General features: G+C 38.2%; 1 protein-coding gene across 6 annotated transcripts in view; it reads right to left on the reverse strand.

The window, feature by feature from the left end:
• Positions 1-22,642, reverse strand: part of TENM2 (teneurin transmembrane protein 2) — a gene marked incomplete at both ends in the record, with an annotated part of 548,700 nt that overhangs the window by 59,612 nt on the left and 466,446 nt on the right. The window lies entirely within an intron of this gene.

Consider the following 22,642-nt stretch of genomic DNA (forward strand, 5'->3'; position numbering starts at 1 on the left):
CATTCTCATTGAAGAGAACAATCTCTATAATCTTGCAGTTCTGGACCACTAGGGCTAGTGTTTAATGCCTGAATTTATTTCCTCTCTTAGTTTTCTTCCCAACAGCCAAATAATTGGTGTAACACAACAAATTCATTAATGGATTTCATGGTGTTTCTTACTTATCTTTGTTAAAACAGGCTGTTACATCCTTAACTTGCTCGTAGTTTAAAAAGCAAGTTGGCAAGTTAATATCATACCGCATCTACAGTAGCATGAGAACATTGACTCTCATGGATTACAGCAAGGTCTTTAAGAGAACTCTGAAACTCTACAATTTGGTAAGCAAAGATTTAGCAAATTATTTTGTTTCAGTGCACGGGGACACTTGCCCCCTACCTACACTGTTTCTCAGTACTTGAAAGCCCTTCACTTACGTTTCCTCAGCTCATCCATTCCAATGCACACATGATGACCGAACATTACAATGCAAAGAACTTTGGTGATACATAGTTCAAATGAACACTCGATAACAACATGGTTCAAGGAAAAAAAAAACTGTGGTATCTTTGCCATAAAACAGTTGAGTTTCGTCTTCTAGGAATGAATTAGATTTCTGTCTCTTGACTGTGCCTATTACCAAGAGAAAGAGGATCTACCATGGATGCTAAGTAAATAATGTAGTATCAGAAGAACAGGGCACTGTTTAACAGAACTATGAGAAATGAGAACATGTCAATATGATGAGGAGTATTTAGTCAACTACTACTATATACACACAATTATTAAATTAATCTTATTTAACATTATTAGTATTAATGGAGAAAATGGATCAAAACAGTTCAAAACCTTTGGTTAGTCACAATAGGTAAAGAAGCTCCTGTCTGAAAGCCCTTATAATCCCAAAGACAAAATGAGCTTAAAATACTAGATTTTGTTATTTGTAGAGCTCCACATTGCTACAGTCCATGACGGGGCCTGGAAGATCATAGAATCATAGAATAGTTTGGGTTGGAAGGGACCTTCAAAGGTCATCTAGTCCACCCCCCCTGCAATGAGCAGGGACATCTTCAACTAGATCAGGTTGCTCAGAGCCCTGTCCAACCTAAGCTGGAATGTGTTCAGGGATGGGGCATCTACCACCTCTCTGGGCAACCTGGGCCAGGGTTTCACCTCCCTCGTTGTGAAAAACTTCTTCCTTGTATCTAGTCAAAATCTGCCCTCTTTTAGTTTAAAACCATTGCCCCTTGTCCTATCGCAACAAGCCTTGCTAAAATGTCTGTCCCTTTTTTCTTCTAAGCTTATAAGATGCTATAACAATACAAATTAAAGTGTTTTTCATAGCAACAACAGAAAAATAAATATTGAGTCTAGAAAGAAACAAACATTGAGGTTATCGAGGTCCTTGTGAGCAAAATCAAGTCTACTGCTTCCTCCAGGCCTATGTAAGCTTTACCTATTTCTAGTAGTTTCACGTTCTCAAAACTTACAAGAGATTTATAAAAAGCTGAATTTAACAAGAAAATCTACAGAATCATTATGAATAATAAGCAAAATAAATACAGACAGTGCTTGTTTCTAAGAAAACAATAGTGCCAGATATATTTACGAGAGAATACTCATAAATTTCATCTACAATGAAATTATTCTGAGACTGAATTGTAAGGTGATTAATTCATTTTTGAACTCAGCAAATTAATTTCCATGTAGGCAGTACCTCAAAAATTCTAATGCGATTTTGGGTAAATTCTGCACAGAGTTCCTTTTCATTCCACTGATGCTCACAAACTCCAGGTATACAAATACACATGTACCCAGCTACGCAGGCATACATAGATTCTCCTTTGCATAAACTACTTTAAAACGCCTGTTCTTTTTAAAGTTTTCAAACTTTGAAGGAACAGGTAGCCTCTTAGTGTAATTATATAGGAAAAAGAGGAATAGGAGAGGAGGAAAAAAAAGTAAAATCTCTCCAGGCGATACCTCGTAACTACTTAAGAGAAGCGAACATTGTTTTTAGCCTCTACTCAGTTTGTACATGGAAAATTAGATCGAAATCAAGAGGTTACATCACCTTAGTCCTTCTGATTCAAAGCTGTCTATCGGCCATCTATACTCCAAATTCCTCCAAAAAATATCTTCAAGCGGATAGAATGGGTTCCCGGCACCTCTCCCCATTTAGCACACATGTAGTGCAGCTCTAGTCTGGAATACAGTATCTTTAAGCTTAAATATTTCTTTAAGCTAGATATCAAACAAAGGAATGTATGGAATAAATAACTATTTGCAGATATGTTAGGGGAGATGAACACAAGCCTGAGTTAAAACTAAAGAGTGGGCCAGCTACAATTTTATTTATTGAACAGGTGGGGAAAAAAGGAAAGGCTGAGAAGTAAGTTTCAAGAATCCTGAATTCCTCCACTCTAATACCTTCTGTGCAGGCAGACAATTATGAACGTTAAGGAAGGTTCCTTAAATTGCTGGGGATATGTATGCCATAACACAATTTCCTTCTAAATTCTATTTACTATATATCTATGCAATTTCTGTCTTTCATGTGTAAAGGTAGGAGGAAGTCGGAGAACATCCAGCTTTCCAGACGAAATAGGAAAATGTCAGAAAAACACGTGTGACTGTTTAGAAGAGAAGTAAACCTCACCCAAAGGGGAAACGCTGGAAGGAAGTCTCAAGAAAAGTCACTTGCATCTTTGTGAAGAAACAAAAAAATAAAAAAAGATAGACACGCACAGAAGACAGAGGAAAGCTCACGTTGCAATACAGGTCACAAAAATTTGAGACTCAAAAGAACCCCACGGGTGTCAGAGCATCACGCCTTGTTAACAAGGGACTGTTCCCAGCAGTAGAGTCTGGTTTATCCAACTTCATTTTAAGCGACCCAAGCATATGGGCTCCCATTACCTTCCTGGGGGAGACACCCTCGAGGTCCCTCTTGTGCACAACCAACACAGTTCTCTAATTACCTCCAGCTGTTGGTGTCACCCCCCTTGAAGCTGCCGACAGCTGGGCAGGGAAAGGAGGGTGACAGTTTGCGCTACGTTGTCCTGAGGCTTGAGGAAACCAAACAGATCAATAATCAAATCCACGTCTGCTCGGGAGGCTGAGTATACACAGAGAGCTTCAGCTGAGCCCAAGAATTCGGGCTATTTATATATGTAAAAGACAGTTTCAGGAAGGAAGGGAGACTGCCTTGATGGGAAGTTTAGTCGTAAGATCGAGGAGCTTCTGCAATGCTAAGACACCAAGAGCTCTGCTGTAGCCAAGAGGCCAGACCCAGCCCTGCCAGTGTGGGGTGTCCACACTGCCCGCACGGCACCCGCAGGCTGCAGGCAGGGCTAAGGGACGGGGCGAGCGCGGCGCGCAGGCAGCGTGTTGTCTGCGCGCCCCGATGTTGCGAACCTTGACACCAAGACACATCACGTCCTGCACAGAAACCAGCTCTGCGCGCGCGGGCTTTATCAACGATCAGGTGACAATAGTTTCGGATGCGTACCAGCACGAGCAAAGCAGTTACACCGAACAGACGGACATCAGTAAAGACCGCCGCGGCCCAGAAGCGGTGGCAGAGCCACACAGTTTCTTCTGTAGGTTAAGCAGATTATTTGCTGACATTTTCAGCCAGAGCTGAAATGTGACCCTAGCAGCACATTCAAGTTACACAGTGTGTTCTTTTCAAACAAGACTCATATTCAACTCATATTCATATCCCCAATAAAAAGATACATAAAAGATGCAGTAAAATTTGTATTTAAGTTAGCTGGTTCTTTCAAAATAATCTTACTTTAACAAAACCCATTTAGAATATAATTCTGGGTGAAATTGCATTCATAAAACCAGTACCACAACCATAACCTTTTATTGTATTAATGTTTCTGATATGGGATACAAGGACTGGCATCATCCTTTGTAATATGTAATATCGTTTCTGAGAAAGAAGCCTTCTCAAGTTGGATTTATCTCTAAAATAATGTCTATATAAATAGTTTAGTGGCAGTGTAATGATAAAGTGACCTGTCAGACAGGATGTGTAAATTCAGTCGATTGAACAGTAACAAGCAAAACATTGACCTCACATTTAAAAGAATATGTAACCTTATTAAAATGTAATAACTAAAATCCCTATCTTAATCACAGTGTTATGGCAGGGAGTTTCAGCCATTCATTCATAAAAATTAGGATTCACACAGTAATTGCTACTCAACCTCCTTGCACACAGTGCTGTTTGCTTTTTTATTATTTGATATACGTGGCAGCCATAGCTTTTAAAAAATATGCATTTGAACTTTTTTTGAATAAATGTTTTCGTGAAGTGTTGGTATACTTCTAGATACACTTACTAACTACAAAGCTTCAAGAATCTCGTATACACTGATGCATAAATTCGTGTCGCTTTTCCGTACTCCTTACCCATCCTACCCTCTTCCTGTCATAGGAAGACAAAGAGGAAAAAATACAACATAATTGTTATGTTAAGTGGTATCTGTATTGGCAAAATGATATTTGATATTGTGCTCTCAAATCCCAGACATTAGGTTTCAAAAGCTCAGTTTCATTTGGCTAACTGAAATTTAGGAAATTCCACATAAATGACCTAATTTTTCCTTGTTTCAGACAGAAAACAATGCAAAGCCCTAGTTCTACTATTCTTAACAGCTAAGACTATCTATGAACTCGGAATCATACCCAACTGACTGAAGTAGCTGTAGTATTTTATTCTAATTTGGAGGAAAGCACTAACTGGTGTGGTTTTAAAGGTTTTTCTACGTTCGCGTTCCTTTATGCAGTTTTCATACAGAGCCCAGACAACAAAGGATGCTGCTACTCCATCCCGCGCTGCCAGGCAGACTAAGCGTGCCAAGGGAGACAGCACGGTGCTACGCTTACCCAAAGCTGAACCCGATTTAATGGTACTGTGAATGCAGCCTGTATAAAAGCAGCGGTAAGCTCCCTCCTTCACCTGCTCAGATATGAACTTCTAAAATCCCTGTATACATCAAAATGCCACAAAGGTAGGGCCTAATTTCAAATGTTTACAGTCTAAGACCCTGCAGATATAAAAAGTACAAGACGAGGCTTGACAAGGGCCGGATCGCCTGTTGCGACCGAGGCTTGGTCTGGCAGTACAGGGTACTCCCAGATCTCTCATTTGATTAAAAACCCTCCAGCGAGGCAGCTGTACTGTTCCTCTGCGAATGATGGCTCAGCAGAGGAGACTACATTGTCACCGGCTAGCTTTTCTCAGGACACAAATGCCACCCAGCATTTCTTCTACTTGAAATTTTAAAGGAAAATCACAATCACTAACTTCACTGCTCAGAAAGTATTTGTAAGCAACATTATTTGTTGCGACAAAGTTTCAGGGCGGAGGCAGAGAAGGTAAGCAGCAAGCCAAGTTAAATCAGACATTTTCTGGTAGGCTCAATGTATAGATACATTAAATATAACCACATTAAAGTAATTCTTTAGGACTTACGTAGACGTAGAACTATCCTACAAACAGGATATTTGTATTTAAGTGTGCAACATTGTCCTCTGCTGCGCTCACACATCTACACCTGACTCCAGGCCTCTAAATCAGATTTGGTAACAATAAAATAGTTTCCAGCACTCTGCAAACAGCGACGGCCTAACACAAAATGGCCGTAAGGCATGCTTTCAAACTCCGGCCTCTTCAGAAGCAACACACAGACAGAAAAGGCGAGAAAACCAAAGCCACCAACAGGTAAGCTGTGTGGAAGATGAAAGCTGACACTACAGGCAAGGCCTCAGCATTAGCTCTGTCAAACACAAGGTATACCGCAAATATTGAAAAGCTTATCTAAGAAAAACTGACACACTGTCACGTAAAATCAACCGTTAAATCCGATGGCTAGATGTCTTGGGATCACATCCTTCTTCACGGACCGGACTGACTTCTTCATCCTTCTCGGTTGTATCAGCTGAGGGCCAGGAGACAAGTTGGTCCACGTTGGCAAAATTCAGCCAAATTCAACAGAATTACATGGATTTCAATCAGCTACCGCACAGCTTCAAGGTTCATGGCAGTTTGCTGTACCTGGGCCCTTCATATAGCAGTCAGAAGTAACACAGAGTGCTTGTTCTTCAGAAAAGCATGGGTTTTCTCTAGTTTCGATGTGTTAAACTGACTACCAAGCATGGTGAAAACCCTTGGACTACAAACTGTTGCTGGTTGGTTTAGAGCCATTCCTGCCTCCTGAAAGGGTCAGGGATAACCAGGGCTTCTCCTGTCTGAAAGGCAACACATCACTTAGAAACGACGCTTTCCTTCCATCAGACTGGCAGCAGCCTGACCATTCCACAAAGAAGCAACGGTTGGATGCATCCATTCTAGCCAAGTATGACTAGCATCAAGTTTTCCACTTCCAAACATTTTTATAAAGTCTTACTAAACCTAAACTAACATGCTAGACCTAATGCAATTTTGGATTTTGGGGGAAAAGAGTTCTCAGTTCAGTCATTAACTTCAGGATACTTTTATTCACTTCGCAAACCCTAACCACAGGCCATCCAGGAGCCGTGCTATCAACCACTTCTGAGGGACTGTCAGACTCCATCTCGTACCTCCCTCACAGCCCGTTCAGCAATGCAATATATACAGGCGTAAGCCAAATTCAGCTATGTGAATGCTGAAGCATTTCTTCTTAACGAGAACAGGTACACAAAATATATTTTAATTCTCTCAACAATGGCTTACTAAAGGAATTAAAAATCAAGTTCAAGGCCTTACTTCTCATCTGGTAGGTTCAGGATATTTAAGAGACTGCCTAAGGTACAGGGATGGAAACTGGGGTCAAGAGCTCTGCTAAGCTGACGAAAGCTAATCTTATCCGTGTAGGAGGTGGAGATTTTAAGAAGCCGATTCAAGACTGTGGAATGAATTCCTTCATGCTATAAATAAGAACCTTTTTATATATATATATATATAAAATCACATATTATCCACTTTTGCTCCAAATACAAACTGTGTTTCTTTGACCATAACTCCTTTAACATACAAATGGCTTTAGAAAGCAAAGGAGTTTAAGTCGACCAAAATGTTCTAGTAAGCTAAGCCAGCATTTACAGCGACGAAACAGCACTGTTTCTCTTACGTCAGTACTACTTAACAGTAGTTTACACGGGTATTTCTAATTCTATTCGAATTCAGAGGTGTGAGGGAATGGGATGTGTGCACACGCACGCATACACGAGCAGGGCGCTGCAGGGAGAACAAGCAGGTATGACATACTTCCGTTGCTCAATATGCTACAGAAGATGCTTGGCTCTGGTGCTGAGTGGTAACAGCCCACCCAGTGTACCAGAGAGGGCTGTAAGAAGCCCACCTTAAAAACTATGGGCCTGAGTCGAACGTCTGACCTCACAAGCAACTCTGCTTTGAGGAGGAGGTTGGACTAGATGACTTCCTGACATCCCTTCCAGCTTGAATTATTTATGAACCCTTCAGTTTTAGAGCTTTATAATTCATAATTCTCAAGGCAGGGAATCCCAGTTTTCTCAGGCATTATTACAATTTAATTACTTGCTATTCATCAGATATTGACGTCTGCATGGAATTTATAATTCAGCAATTAACTCTCAAGTACGCAAATGCAGATTCTGTGTAAGGGTGCAGGTTATCTCTACCAGAAGAATAAATATGAGCCCTAACATAAGTACCCACTTTCCTCTCTTACTGTGTAACAGATTAGTATGCTCTACGAGCATCTATCCCTTAATTTGGTACAGAACTCTGGAAGCCCTTCAGGATGAAAAGTGCTATAATAGATGGATGTATTATATTTTACAGCTGATCTTCTTAAAGTATTAATTACATGGATTCGATTAAAGGGCTGCACACTGCATGGTTTCAGGCTAGAGTCTCCAAACATTTCAGCTGTCCGAAAGGGAAATCAAAAGAAAGCGCTGAAGAAAAAAAGGAAGTTTTTAAGAGGTACTGAGGTATAGTCTGGAATTAAAAAAGCTTTGCTTCTCATACCCCTTCTGGCTTGCAGGAATCCTAAATCTTCATGACTAAAATATAATTAGAAGTGACACAAGATAATGGATATTTGAATATTAAAATAAATATATCTCACATATTTGTTATAGCTAGAATTTATGGAGTTTAAATATGCACAAATGTAAAAGATGAAATAATGCCCATGACACAGAGGCAGTATTCTGCAACATATGTAGAACAAATTAAAATACATAAACAATGCATTCTGAGATATGTGAGTATTAGTGTATGCTGAGTTGTTTGGCAGATGTAGGATAGAAGATGAATATTTCACTGCATAAAATATATTTTATAAACATGCCTTTAACTCTAAATGCTAGGCATCCATTCTGCATCCCTTTTCAGTACACATAAGCCCCATGAGCATCATGCAATTTTCCAGTTTTTTATCTACCAACCGCACAAACTACAGAAATAAAAATGTTGTTTTCACAAATAAACCGTTTTTAATCATGCACGCACAGACGAAGTGTAGGATAGCTCTCTTTTTGTTCCTTCTTTATCTGCCTAAGTGGCAAAAGAAAAAAAACTCGTAATCCTTCAAACATAGCCGGTTGCCTTGATGCTTAAAGTACTAAATAGATCTGAGAAACTGATTTTGATTTACCAGGGAGATCATCTTCACCATTTCACCCCCAAGAAAGCCAAGAGTATTTCATCTGCACTTGGAAGACCTTTGAAAGAGGAAGGACTTTTGAAGCTCTGCTTGCATTACATTAAAAATATTTACTATCAGGAAACTGCTAGCTCTGCTCCTCCCTTAGTAGCCTCACTAGAAGTGACCTTAATTCTCTAGAACAAATACTTAAGTCTTTCTGCTTATAGACAGGGTATTTCTTTTCCATTTCTCTGATGAAGCCATCAGAAGCACCAACTAGGCTTTTAACTTGGTTGCCTTGCATCTATATTTGATAGTTTTTTGGCCATGCTGCGACAGGCAGGGTGTTACCAGTTACAATGGGACTGTGTGCCAGGAGACTTCTCCCGGGAAGAAAAACACAGTACCTAAGCAAGTTGGAGATGCAGCCGAGAAATGTAGAGATCACCTCGGCTGCAATAGGATTGCGTGATCAATACATTGGATTAATACACTTGATTCACTGATTCATGCCAGGCGAAAAGGTGCACAACTATGTATTGCCATGATATTTACTTTAGCTTAAAAAAAAACAAAACAGGGAAAAGCAGATTTAACGTTATTAGAAACACAGACCAGTCAAAAGGAATTTCCAATAACAAAAAAATCCACAAACCCAAACAAACAAAAAAGAATTCTAAGATCTGTGCATGGGACTTCTACAGGATCATTTGCTACAGTTTTGTGCAATTCGTTCTTTCCTTGCAACACTGAAAATATAGCATGAGTAGCTAATAGTATCTCTAAACACATCAAATAGATGTCAAAGAAATTTTACTTGTTTTCTACCCAGGTTATTAGTTACCTTAGAAAAGTAGGGAAAACTACCAGATCACGAGATTGCTCTGAAGACTAACATTATTTACCCTCAGTGTTCAAACAAAATTATAACTTAGGTTACCGTACTCTGCCCGTTTCCCCTAGTTCAAATGGGGTATAGTATAATTTTTCATTTCTTGTCCATAGTTGAACTGCTCCCACATTCTAAGGAACACGTTAGAAACACGTATTATTTAGGCTTTACTTCAGACAGTAACGATTTGTTCCAAGCTGTGAAACCAAGCAGTGTATAGCTGCCTTTTCCCACTGCACAGCAGTATTTCATCAGTTCAGAGAAGAAAGCGAGAAGTACGGCCCTAACTCAAACTGCAGAGGACTTCCGTAATGCTGCACGCTGTATTCCATGACTAGCTAACAAAAGAACACCGTGGAATGTCAAAATATTAGTTGAAGGTCTCTCACCTGAGGATTGATGCAGTTTGACTCTATTGAGTTTATGAGATCTCCGTGGGTCTTAATCAAGCAAAGTGAACTTTGGAACGGCTTTAGGTTTCAGAGTAAATACGTATGTGGGAATATGTTTAATCAGGCATATCGCATATCCAATTTACTGTAATAACTTCTCTAAGAGGTTAGGAAGTTTTTGCAAAAATCCTTCTTAACCGGGTATCGCTCACTGGAAGAAGTGTCCTGCGGTTTAATGACATAGCCCTTCTCCTCAAGGTACAAATCAGCAAACTGAAGACATGTAAGTGCATTTTCCAGCACGCATACCTGCTTCTCATTCTGAATGAAACAACTTACTAATTTTAATTATTTCCTCAGATGGAATTAAGTTACCTAATTCAAGTAAGGGATCAGTAGCAGTAGCCCTGAGAAAATTCCTCTTTAATAAACCTATAGTTTTTAGTCATAGGACAAAAAAACCCAGAAGCAACGCTGGAAAGAACAGATATCTCCCTTGTTACTTCACTGTCATTTGTTCACATTTGAACGACATCGCTCCTCACATTTCCTAACATCTTTATCTCGAGCAATAAAATACAGAAAATAAAATAAATAATTATGATCTAGGGGCATATTCTGCAAATAACTTTTAAGAACGCTCCCATTTAATATCGATAGGAACATTCACCTTTAGAAACCAGATACATTATATACACCTTGCTAGAAAATTTTAGAAATACAGTGTTTTATCTCAGAAATGCTGACAAAAATCCTTAGTATAGTAAGGGAAACTAACTATAAAGGTTGAATAAACAGGTGCAGTCTTAAATGGAAGGCAAATGTATTAAATTACCCCAATTCTGCTGAATAAATATTTGCCTTTACAAAGCATCTCATACCTAAAACTTTCCATGCAGTAACACTTCCAAATCGGGAAATAAGGATTTTAGGAATTTCATGGTAACTAGAAATACAAATACTGGTGAAAGAAGACAGACTTTACTTATCAAAATTGTACGGAAAATTTTAATAAGCACTGTCTTTATTTTATTTTAAGAAAATTTCATGCAGCATGAATATACTAACAATTTCAGGAGACACTTCAGCATATCCACAAAGCCTGGTACCCGAGTGATATCTCATATGTAATTAAGTCTTTTGATAAAGGATATGAACTACTGTTTGAAATTAAAGGGGGGGGCCTGACCAGTTTTGATTCACTTTTTTCTTCAGCGTATAAGCAATCAAAATTGTTATAGAATGTATAATGAAACATTCCAATGACAAATCGTAAAACTGATAACCTCTGGATCTGAATTAAGGAAAGCCGCAACTGCAAGCTAATGCTTAGGAATCAATATAGATTTTTTCATTTCCCCTTCAGCCTTCTAGTTATATATGCAACAGTAACACAATATACACATTGTTTAGGCTTCTGGTTCATAACCACCTCTGTAGAGGAATAATGCAGAAACAGTGAGTGCAGATCTGTTTACACAAGCTTAACATTTTCTGTAGCGTAACAGTCACCTAGTGTTTCCTTCAAGCAACTGTTGCCCTCTCAGCCTCCACAAACAAAGTGACCTTGACTCTAATAACCCGTTCTCTAAATATGGAAGGCTTTCTCCGTTCTAAATCAATATTTCTGACTTGTTTTGGAAAAAAAAAAAGGTTCAAACATTCACAGGACACAATGAAGATATATATGGATTGGCTTCATAATAAAGAATCAATTAATAACGATCCAAGGGAGGCAGTAACAAAATGCAATTTTAGCCCTAGTTTCCAAAGAAGCCAACAAAAAGATGAATTGGATCTAAAAATCTATGTCACTATAGCTCCCCCCACCCCCAAATTCAACTATCTATTGCATAGTGAGCAATGCCAACCTTCATTTCATACTCCTAACAAACTCCTATGCAAGTGATTTTCTGTTTGAAGTCTACAACATCTTTTCAGATTTTTTTTTAAACAAGAAAAGGCACACGAACATTATTTTTCCTGTACTGTTATCAAATTACCCTGCAAAAGAAAATATATGTAAGGATTGGAATTAATCACAATCTGCTAATGTTTTAACAAATTCATATTGTGCTTTCACTTTTCAGCAGTAAATAATGACCCGTGGCTTCCTGCTTTCAGTAATATTTTTCTTGTTCAGATGCAAGTGATTCTACAATTTAAAACCAAAAGAAAATAGGGGCGTGTAGAGAGACACCCAACTACTTCTTCTATACCTGCTTGATTCTGGGCACGCTATCTTCCAATGTAAACCCATATGCTATAATGCTAATTCCTCCTTTAATTTCAGAGCGAAGTGATCTGCAACCCAGCATATACGCATGTTGCCTTGCTTTATTAAACAGGAAGCAAAGAAGTCAGATCAGTTTATATTTAAAATGTGCTGAAAAGTGGATGGCAACATGCTACATTAGGAACTGAGTTCTACTCTCTGGTGTTCCCAGTGGTTAAAACAAAACATCGGTGCTCTCATCTGTACTAATGTGTCTCTGGTTTTAGGAGAATCAGCATCTTCTGGGACACTTAGGTTTTTGTGTTCATGCATGCTGAATTTACAAAAATAACTTCAGTGCTATTCTTGAGGAACTCATTCCACAAGAAGCTCAGCAATCCCTTTTGATTCCTAACAATCTGGTTTTTTTGGTTAATTTCTTCTTTTGGATAACTGCCCTCTTAGTATCATTTCTAGCCTAAAATCACAACCTAGTAATATTTTTCACTTCAAACTGATTTAGTTTTTAATTAAAAAGAATGGGTTCTAATCATGATTACACCATTATATTTACTTCTTAGGTAACAAAGCTATAATCACTATTTCTCTTCAGAACAGGATCTGCATCTTGATGCACCGTCCTTTAGCTCAGTTGTTCAATGCGCTGAAAAACTGACTATTTGGAGGCAAATTAAAACATATGTGGTCTAGATGCATTATGAACCTTACCCGTTTGTCATGCTCACGGATAACTTTACTCTTTCAATATCTACCTAAAAAAACCCCACCAAACCTCATCCGCAATTTTATAATTAACTGGTATGAACACAGAAGAGATGAATCTTTACCTTATATGGGTTTCTGTAAAAATACACTAAAATGTTAAAAGTGTATATACTTTTTAATTATATGAAAGATTAACTATCAGCTCATGTAGTTCAGTCTACCCTAATCACTCCAGAACATTTCAAAGAAATACTTAAACTTTTCCTTACAGCTATTTTGTACGGTATCTTATACTACAGCATTTTAAAAGCAGGCCACAGTCTCTTGATGCCAAGTCGATCAACCTACTCCATGCTGGACTGTTAAAAACTGTGAAAAGAAACTAAAAATACAGTGGGATTAGGAAAAAACAATAAATCCTGACATTTATTGGCAATTTGTCAAAATTATGGCTCCCTTTTTACAGACTGCAGGAAACCCACAGCTTTTTAAAGGGCATTGCACAACAGGGAAAATACAAATGAGTGGGGTAGGACTCAGGTGCCATTATGCAAGCTGCTCTTAAGAAAACGCAGGGAGTGTTTTACACTTGAACCCCCGGGCCTCACTGCCTGCCTCCCAGTGACCCGTGAGACAGCACAAGAAAAGGCAACGGATCCCAGATGTTAGACTGCGGTCATGGGCCACAGAGCCGGCAGATTTTGGTAAGGCGGGTGTAAAAGTATCTTTTAAGTTTGTTAGAATGAGAGAAAAGCTTTAACGTGGATAAGCAGACAAACATGTCTCCTTTGCTTAAATTTTCATTAGGGATCACGTTGTGATCCATGTCACGCTGAAGTCTTTGTGAAAGCAAAAGTTACTACTTTTCCGTGAAGAATGCCTAACTGTTTAAGAGAGGTACTTGTCTGGAGTGAAATATTGAAGTTAAGCCTGTAGCACCCAGTGCTAAGGTTCAGCTCTCAGATCTGAAAATCTTCAAGGAGACAGGCGGACTATGAATCCCTTCTGCTCTAATCCTGTTACCGAACGTCCTTCAGCTCTCGGTGCTCTGACTGTGAGCTGCTGCTAGATTACCGAGGCACCAGTATTGCTTTGTCTCTACCCCAGCATGGATGTGTTTTGAATAGAACTGACAGAACGAGATGGACAGTTAGATGCCAATCAATACCGTATCACTGAGAACACTACAGAAGTATGAGCTGGAAGCTGTAGAAATCTGAACACTTAGTTACCATTTTCATGGCAGCTATAAATCAGCTAATAATGAATCCAATATTATTCCAACCATCTGCACAGAGATGAAGATGGACCATAACCTCAGACCTGAATACCTTCAAGAATGCTCAGGTTTGGATTTACTACTTACGTTTCAGCTACATAAATGGTGTTTGTAATTACTTTGAGCAAATGAGATACATTATATTATAACTGATGATTTCTGTTGGACAGAAAATTTTTCTTCTTTTTATATGTATAGAAAAACTGTATTTAAAGTGAAACAGACTGAGGCTACCTACAGCAATAATCTCCAGAAGACTAGGTTATCCTAATAAGCATATTTCATAAGCAGGTCAAAATAGGGGTGGAAAGAAAGAACAAGAGAAAAGAATGAACTAACATAAATTTTGTAAAAGCTTTGTTCAGTAAGAATGGCTCACGATACCTCATAACTGGTACCTTGAACAAGTCCCCACATTCAGTCCTTAACATCTTTTAAAAAATTATCTTACGAAGGGCTTTTAGTGAAAAAAGGTTGTATTGGTATTTGACATCAGTGTGTATTTCATCCTCAGTGAGTAGTTACTGCATAAGAGAGAAGTGCTAGCTTAAAGAGAGAGCTTTCAATAGTTTCCTTTTTGTCCCTAACTAGATCACACCGCAAAATCCTGGACTGGCAGTTCAGAGATGCTAGAGACAATTTTTTATCTTTTTGGTTTTGACACTAATATTTTTAATACAACGTTAAATCAAAAAAATATTAAGTACAGAATTTTAAAGGCATCAAACACCTTAGGAAGCCAAGCCTCTAACTTCTAATGCATCCTACCGTTAATTTGATACTACGCAGGAATTGGGAGACAAAATTGACAAGAAGCTGAAAATCCTTGTGTCTGAATTGTTATTTCATAGAGTGTGCAGCAGTCAGGCAAAACACGTTTGGCTTTATTTGCATCTTCAAGCATGAAAGATTGTGTGAAACTGATATTGAAGACCCAAGAATTATACCTTGAGAACGTACAAGCAAGAATGCAAGTGATTAAGGAAAAGATATCTTTAAGAAGAACACTAAGAGCAAGCCTTAAAAAGATGGGCAGATATCGTTACCTTTTGTATTGTTTCTTAGTAAGTATAAATATTATATATATGTATATACATATGCACTTCTCAAGATCTGGTACTACCTTTCTATCTCTATACAATCTATGTCACCTCCCACAAGCATTCTCGTGTCTTTGCTGTTTTGTATCGAGCAACACCATGTAATTCACTCACTTGCTGAAGCTGTGCTTGACACCACAGGGTACAAAATAACACAGAAAACATTATCTGTGGAAGAGGAGAAGATTGCCTGATGCTGTGAATACTCCTATGAACAGCAAAATGAGCTTTGCCCTTTCAAAACTTAGATCAGCTGCCTGATTGACTGCCCTCCCCTCTTTTTGTGGTCTTTTAAGAGTTCAAGAATTGGCCAGAAAATCAATATAACTCATGTAGAAACCCCTCCAAAAGGAGAAAAAAAGAAATGTGATTTTAGTTTGGGAAACTATTCACCAGTATCTGCTGGGTACATCTTTGAAGTACCAGAGAAAATGCAGGAAGCTTTGCTACAAACAGACTCATTAAATTTTTTGTGCTAGAAAGGGAAGAAATAAGGTCATGTTCTGCAAATATCCTATATACAGAGAAAGAAAAAAGTCACTCAAGTATTCTGACACCGCACTGTGACATATTTCAGTCATTTACAGGAAGCCCTCGGCAAAGAATGCAAACAGGAAAGTTCTTCCTCATGAATAAGCTTGCCTTTTAGCCAAAAAAGACCCCCAGCTGCCCCGTGTAAATTCTGCAAATGAGAAAGAATTCTGTTTCTAAACTCCGCAAAAGTCAAACCACTCTCACCGTACACTAATCTCTAGATAGAGTATTTCCTTCCACACATATATAATCACCTACCTTGCTCAGCTATGACAAACTAACAGTATGCATATGGTAGTTCTGGAGTCCTTAGTGCTACAGAAATTGTTTAGAAAATTCACTCATCCCTGATGGACAAAAGTAGCAAAGTATATTATAGTTATTGGGATAGGAATTTACGAAGTTACGAATCAGAAACAAAAATCCAAAAGAAGAGCTATTTACACAACACGTAGCCTGGGGACTCCACAGCCAAGAGATTTTATTCAGAGGTTTTGGAGGTGAAATAAAAGATGACACATTTACAGAACCAACAAAGCACCCCAATAGGAAATGTAGCTGGAAAAAATAAAAAGCATCATCTTTCCGGTAAGAGCTTTCTATCGAGAACTTGCATCTTTACTGAAGCACGACGATGTGGACTAGATGACCACTTGTCTAATTGACTAACACATTTCCTTGGCTTTGGTTATAAAATACAAAACGATATAACATACGTGACGACCAAAATGTCACTTTATAAGGAAAACTTCTACCTTATGAGTCTCTCTACGCTTGCATGACAGAAATGAAAACCTAAATCATGTGCAGAGAACGACAGAAATCGTTGAGAATCTCTCAATTACTGCATGAGGTATCTGCTACTCTTCCGTTTTGCTGAAGAGACGCACTCCAGATGAAAGCTTGACACCATGTACCTCAAAGATTGCATCACAGACGTGCTTATCAAGAAACCTGCCACCAGGTGTAAAGACAATAGGATAACTGTACTATACAGGCGATGAACCCGAATCAGCAGATACAGAAACAGCCAATGTCTCTAACATTCTTGGTCACGTCATCGTATATATTACCAATCTATTGCTATATCATCAGTAATGAAAAGTGGTCATGACCCAGATATTCTATGCATTTTTCAAATAAAATGAAAAAATGTGTTCCTCCCTCTACAGAGCATGCAATCTAAATTTCTATCATCGTCGTTAGAGGGTTTTTTATGCCTTGATAGGTTATAAACTGTTACAGGTTAATTTTAAGTTAGAAGTGCATTGGAGAAGTCTAATGTATCTAGCTCCTTCTAAATTGCTCTTTGTCAGATACGATGGCTTTCCACTGTCTCCTCCCACACACTTTCCATCTCTCCTGAAAATTGCCTCATCTTTGAATCATTACTGTTGTAATTACAACAAGAAAAATCAGTAGTAGAAGAAAAAAAATCTTTGACACAAAGAGCATTATCGTGGGACGAAAATATCCTGCTGTATCCAAAGATAACACAATGCTGCATTATTAATGTTTCCATTGATTATTGACTTCATGATAAAGTAAAAATCTAAATCTTTATACTTTATACGTGTCCAGTCTACAAAAAATATAAACACGTCTAAAAGCTGGAAAGGGCACAGTTATCCCAAAACAGTCTGGGGAAAAAGGATATTTAGTAAACATTTTTTTAGTAAAAACAGAGGCGGAATACTATCCACCTAGTGTTCAGCTGGGCGAGTCTTGGTACTTCACATGAAGAGCATTTGAAGTATTTATATATTGGGTGTAATATTTGCTCTTTGTTTGGATGTTTCAGAGTGGCTCAATATACATATTGGCAACCCATTGTTCCGCAAATACAGAACAGAGGGATCAGTCTCCTTGGCTGCATAAATGATCAATTCTACTTCGAAGTAGAATTAGATTCTTAAAGAGGATGACAGTACAAGTCTTAACATAGGCCATTACAAAATAAGGTGCTTAGAAGGAATGCTTCCTTTTAAGCCCATTTAAAATCAGACTGGAAGAGAGCTCGTATAGTTTAGTTTAATGATTTTCTAGTCAGCTTTCTGCCCCGTGGCAGGGTGAATTACCTCTCTGCTGTTCCTGACTGACATTGTCTAAATTGTTGATAAAAGCTCCTTTGATGAGGATTCCACAACTTGCTTAGACAACCTACCTCCATTTTTCATTTACTGTTACAAGGTTTTTCCTAACACTTAACCCAAACCTCCCGTACTGTAACTTGAACTTGTCATCTTAATCACCCCAGACACAGAGTCTCCTCTCTTCTTCCTGCACATTTCTATGTATCTGAAAATTTTAGGCTGTTTCCTGCCATGTAGGTGACAGGATCCTGGTTCTTTCAAATCTTTCTTCATTATTCAAGGCCCTGAAAACATAGAAGATCAGGTATAGGGCTAATACAGGTTTCCAAACCCCTTGTTTACTAAGGAGCATGTCCTACCATTTGACATGTTCAGCACAGAGACCAGGGACTCAGTGTTGGAAACACAGTGGCAGATCCCCACCTCTAGAGTCAAAAAAGCAGTACCAAGGCCAGGAAGGAATGATACGTCTATGGTTTGACTCGATGATCTTGAAGGTCTTTTCCAACCTAAATGATTCTAAGCCGAGTCTGCAGAGTTGCAAACATCACCCCTGTTTGTGTTCTGCCTAGCAGGCAGATAGGTGGAGGTTCAGCTTCTATGGCTGTCAAAGGGGTTATAGCACATTTGCATCAAAAAATTAAAAAAAGGAACAGAAAAGATAAGAAATGTCTTGATCGTAATCTACAGCAGAGTATCCATATTATCAAATAACCTTGACTACAATCTTTTGCCACTTTCTGTCTGAAAGCAGGCGTGCTTAACCTACATCTAATGTAGGACGTGAGCAGATAAAAGCAAGGCTTTGGGAATATGACAGGCGGCCCCAGAGACAACCTCATATATTTTCTTCTGGTGAGAGCTCACCTTACAAGATACGTTTGCAGATTTTTAAATTTTAGCCGTAAATATTTAGGATTAAATCCTGGTTTCACTGGTCTCACAGTGAGATTTTTACCAGTGACTTAATAACAGTCATATTTCATGCTGCAGGGATATGAATTACAGATAGAATTACACTTTTAAAATGGTATTTTTGACTGTTTCTTCAGATCTCTGTATGTATCACATTGTCCTTAGTATACTATCCTGAGAGTTTACATTGCGAACACCCTCCACAACAGTTTAAAACCAACAGTTTTATAAGTCCAAATAATATTTTCAGTGAAAGTAACAGATCTGTTTCACAACGGCATGCTTTAACAACACTCAGATGATTCAAAGAAAAGCTAAATCCTCCATCTTAAAATTCTGGCATGAAATTGGTTCAAGATTTAGCAACTACTATATCTTAGTCTTTTGCTTTGTTATTAGTTTTCCAATATTTTTTTCCTCATCTAGATTACCCTCTATTATTTAGTTATAACTTCCTCCATAATTGCAATCAATGAATACTAATCACTTAATAAACATATCCTGACAGGTCTATTTTTGCACTGGGAAAAAATTCATTTTCTTTATCATCACTTCAGTAAGCCATTTTTCTTTTTACCTGAAGTAGCAAAGTGGAATGTAGTACCTGGTGTAAGAGTTCTGCTCTGCTACGTACAGCATTTGAGCAAGGCCAGTCACCACTCCTTTCATTTTTACATTCTTTAGACATAGATTTATCAAAGCCTGTGTATCTTGGAATTTGCATTCACTGATTTTTGTACGTAATTCTGTTGCTGCACATAGGTAAAAGCTGCTTTGCACAAACAGCTTGTTAACACTGAGCAAATGATGGCATTCTGGGAGACTTTCCAGAGTGCTTTTCTTAAAATGCAGGTAATGCAGAGGGAAACTGCATTTTTTGTTAAATTTTTGAGCTTAGATATTCAGCATGGAAATGCCAAAGAGTGTGCATTCTGTCAACTATCTAGAAAGGCCTGATTTGATATTAAATGGAATGAAATATCCGGAATGAACTTGGATACCAGCAGGTTGCTATAATGATTTCTTTTCCACTGCCACGTGAATACAGCACATGAAACTGGTAAAGGAACACAAAGAAAAGAAAAATGTATCTTCCTTTGTATATAGAAACCAGTGTTGTTAGGTTTTTTTAGAACAAATCAGATCAATTTGACCTAAGTGGGCTTGGCCTAATACCACTGGAATCAAAGCAAGTTTTTCTACTGACCTCAAGAGATTTCAGACTAGGTATAGCAATAAATGCAAATTCAGAGTAAATAAACTCTTCTACAAAATTCACATTTTTCTGCTTGAAGTCCATATGGAGAAATTCTCAAATGTCTTGTGAGGTAAGTCTGGCCCTTCATTGCTCCTGGAGACCTAATACGGGTATTCAAAAATTCAAACTATGTGTAGGGAAGGTAGAGATTCAACCTCTGCTCATATGCTGTTTAACTCTGGTCTGGCCTGGCTTTGCCTTAGGACAGACTGTGCAGTTTTCCAGGTACCTGCCGAACAGGACTAAAACAATGGCTTTGGATTCAAAAAATAAAATAAAATCATTAAAACAAACATTAAAAATCAAGGTTTGAGTACCTCAAATTTGCGTTCCTGATGTTATCTTTTCAGGTGGACAATCCTCAGTGATTAATTCTGACATTAAATGGTCTGTCAACCTTTCAGTTGAAAGCTAAACCATAAAGGGAGTACTCTAAAACAAAACGAGTTTCTGTAAAATGTAAGTACGCTTCAGTTCTTCACACTAACATTTAAAACATCTTGAGCAACGCATCCTTGTTCCAAAGTATCAACCCACTCTAAGGACAAATTTTCCAGTGGTACCTTGTGGCTTTTTTTGTACAAACACTGACAAAAGTTAGTTTTACCATCCTTATCCTCCAAACTCTCTCTCTTTTTCAGTCTCATGTAACTCGAACCAGTGGGACCAAGCTGAGCTGTCCCTCTGAACTTAATTCCATTTCTGGCATCATTCTTTGTGCTTTTGTAAATGGCCTCACAACCAAGCCTCATGATATGAACAAATGAAAATCCTTACTAATACAGGCCTGTCACAGGAATATATATCTGTCTACATACAAGAGACAACTTGTGACTGTAAAAATTTAAATATGCAATAACTACAAGGGCAAACTTTATTTTTTTTGCTCTAGTCTCATCTTTGCTGCAGACAGACCCACATCAAGTTTCAAGTAAATCTTTCTAATACACACCAAACAAAAAAGCTTATGCATATTTTAATCCCTTCAGCAGTATCACCTTTTCCCTGAAAAGAAGAATTGTTTATATACATTAATAATATGGAATAGATTTATTTCACAGCTCTGAAAATTAGACTAAAGATCTCACTTCAGAGTTCACTAGTTCAGCTTGTAATTTTCAGAATTCTTTTAAGATACCAGCACAAGGCCTCTTTTTGTGTGCACAGTAATGAAGACTTTAAATATACTATCTCTAAACATAGGCATATTAATAAAAGATTATAAAGTAAAACAAAATTTGCACAAAGCAGCAACTTTTAAAATAAGCAATTATTACACAATTTAATGCAAAAAAAATACACTAGGCATTTTGTAAAGATCTGGGAAGTGCTTAATATGAAAACAAAACGCCTGGATTACTCTAGCAGAGATATGTTGACAACGACGGAGGTCAGAAAGCAATTGTGAAAAAACACTCTGCATCTGTGCCGGTGACAAAGTGTTCAGTCGTAAAAGCTTTGATTTAAATCATATTAGCATAGTGTGGCAGAAGCATGCAGCACCACAACATCAAAGAATAGGCCCCAAAAATAGGCTTTTTTTTTTTTTTTAATCTTCTCTCCAATAAAAGTATACTTTTAGTTTCCAGCTTATGTGTGTATCAGAAATGGTTTGCATATCTAAGGAGCAATCAGAGGGGAATGAAAAAAAAAAAACAACTTGAGGGATGCAAGAATCTCACCATACTTTTAAGTAAAGAAATAACAATTCACTTGTAATAGGACTGTCCCATTAGGGTCCCTGATTGCTATGAAAATCTCAACTGACCTACTCCTTTTCCTTGTTAAATTTACCATTTTAAGATAATTAAAACAATATAACCTTGGATTTGAACTCACTAGGTTACTTTTAACGTATACCTCACAGTCCTCCAAAAATTCTTTGGAGAAAAATACTCTCGCCTGAATCTCACGCTGTCTCAGCAGCTGGATACTCTTGCTACATATAATTTAGCTCAGACTCCTCAGAAGAGATGTGACTACTCAGAATTTGCCATTTTTGATTACAGCATAGGGAAAATATCAATTTTTTCCTTTGTTTTCAGTAACTTTACAAAATAAACCAAATTCACTACCTGACTGCATGTAGAGACAAAATAACGAACTTCATTTAGGAACAATTCATTCCTCTTCTGCACAAATTTTTGAGCACGGCAATTGAGAGGATAGAACATCATGGCTTTGTGTAAGCATAACCTTTTTGAACTTCCCAGGCTGACACATCACAGCTGAGATGCAATCGTGTTAGTCACGGCACTCTGCACGATGCCAATGCTGTACTGAGCAGCACGCTATTAGGAAAGGGTACAGCAGCATGCTGCAGCACCGGCGGGGCCCTCCCATGCTGGGATTGTCTATGTGCAAACACCATGCCCGCTGTCACAGCACAACACAGGAGGATGCTAGGGAGCTATTCCTGGAACACCAGGAGCGCTTATTCCTCCGCAACTTGACCCCTGCTCTGTGTGGTGATGGCGGTGATGTGTTTCAGATGCGATGTATAATAGCAGGAGAGCACTGATGCATCAGACCAGGAAATTAAAAAAGATGCCATTCACACAAAGGAATGTTTAGTTAAGTTTGAAAACCTTGGCTCAGATGATACCGTGGTGGACCATTTGTT

The sequence above is a fragment of the Phaethon aethereus genome (genome assembly GCF_964289735.1).
Source record: "Phaethon aethereus genome assembly, chromosome: 14".
Classification (NCBI taxonomy): Eukaryota; Metazoa; Chordata; class Aves; order Phaethontiformes; family Phaethontidae; genus Phaethon; species Phaethon aethereus.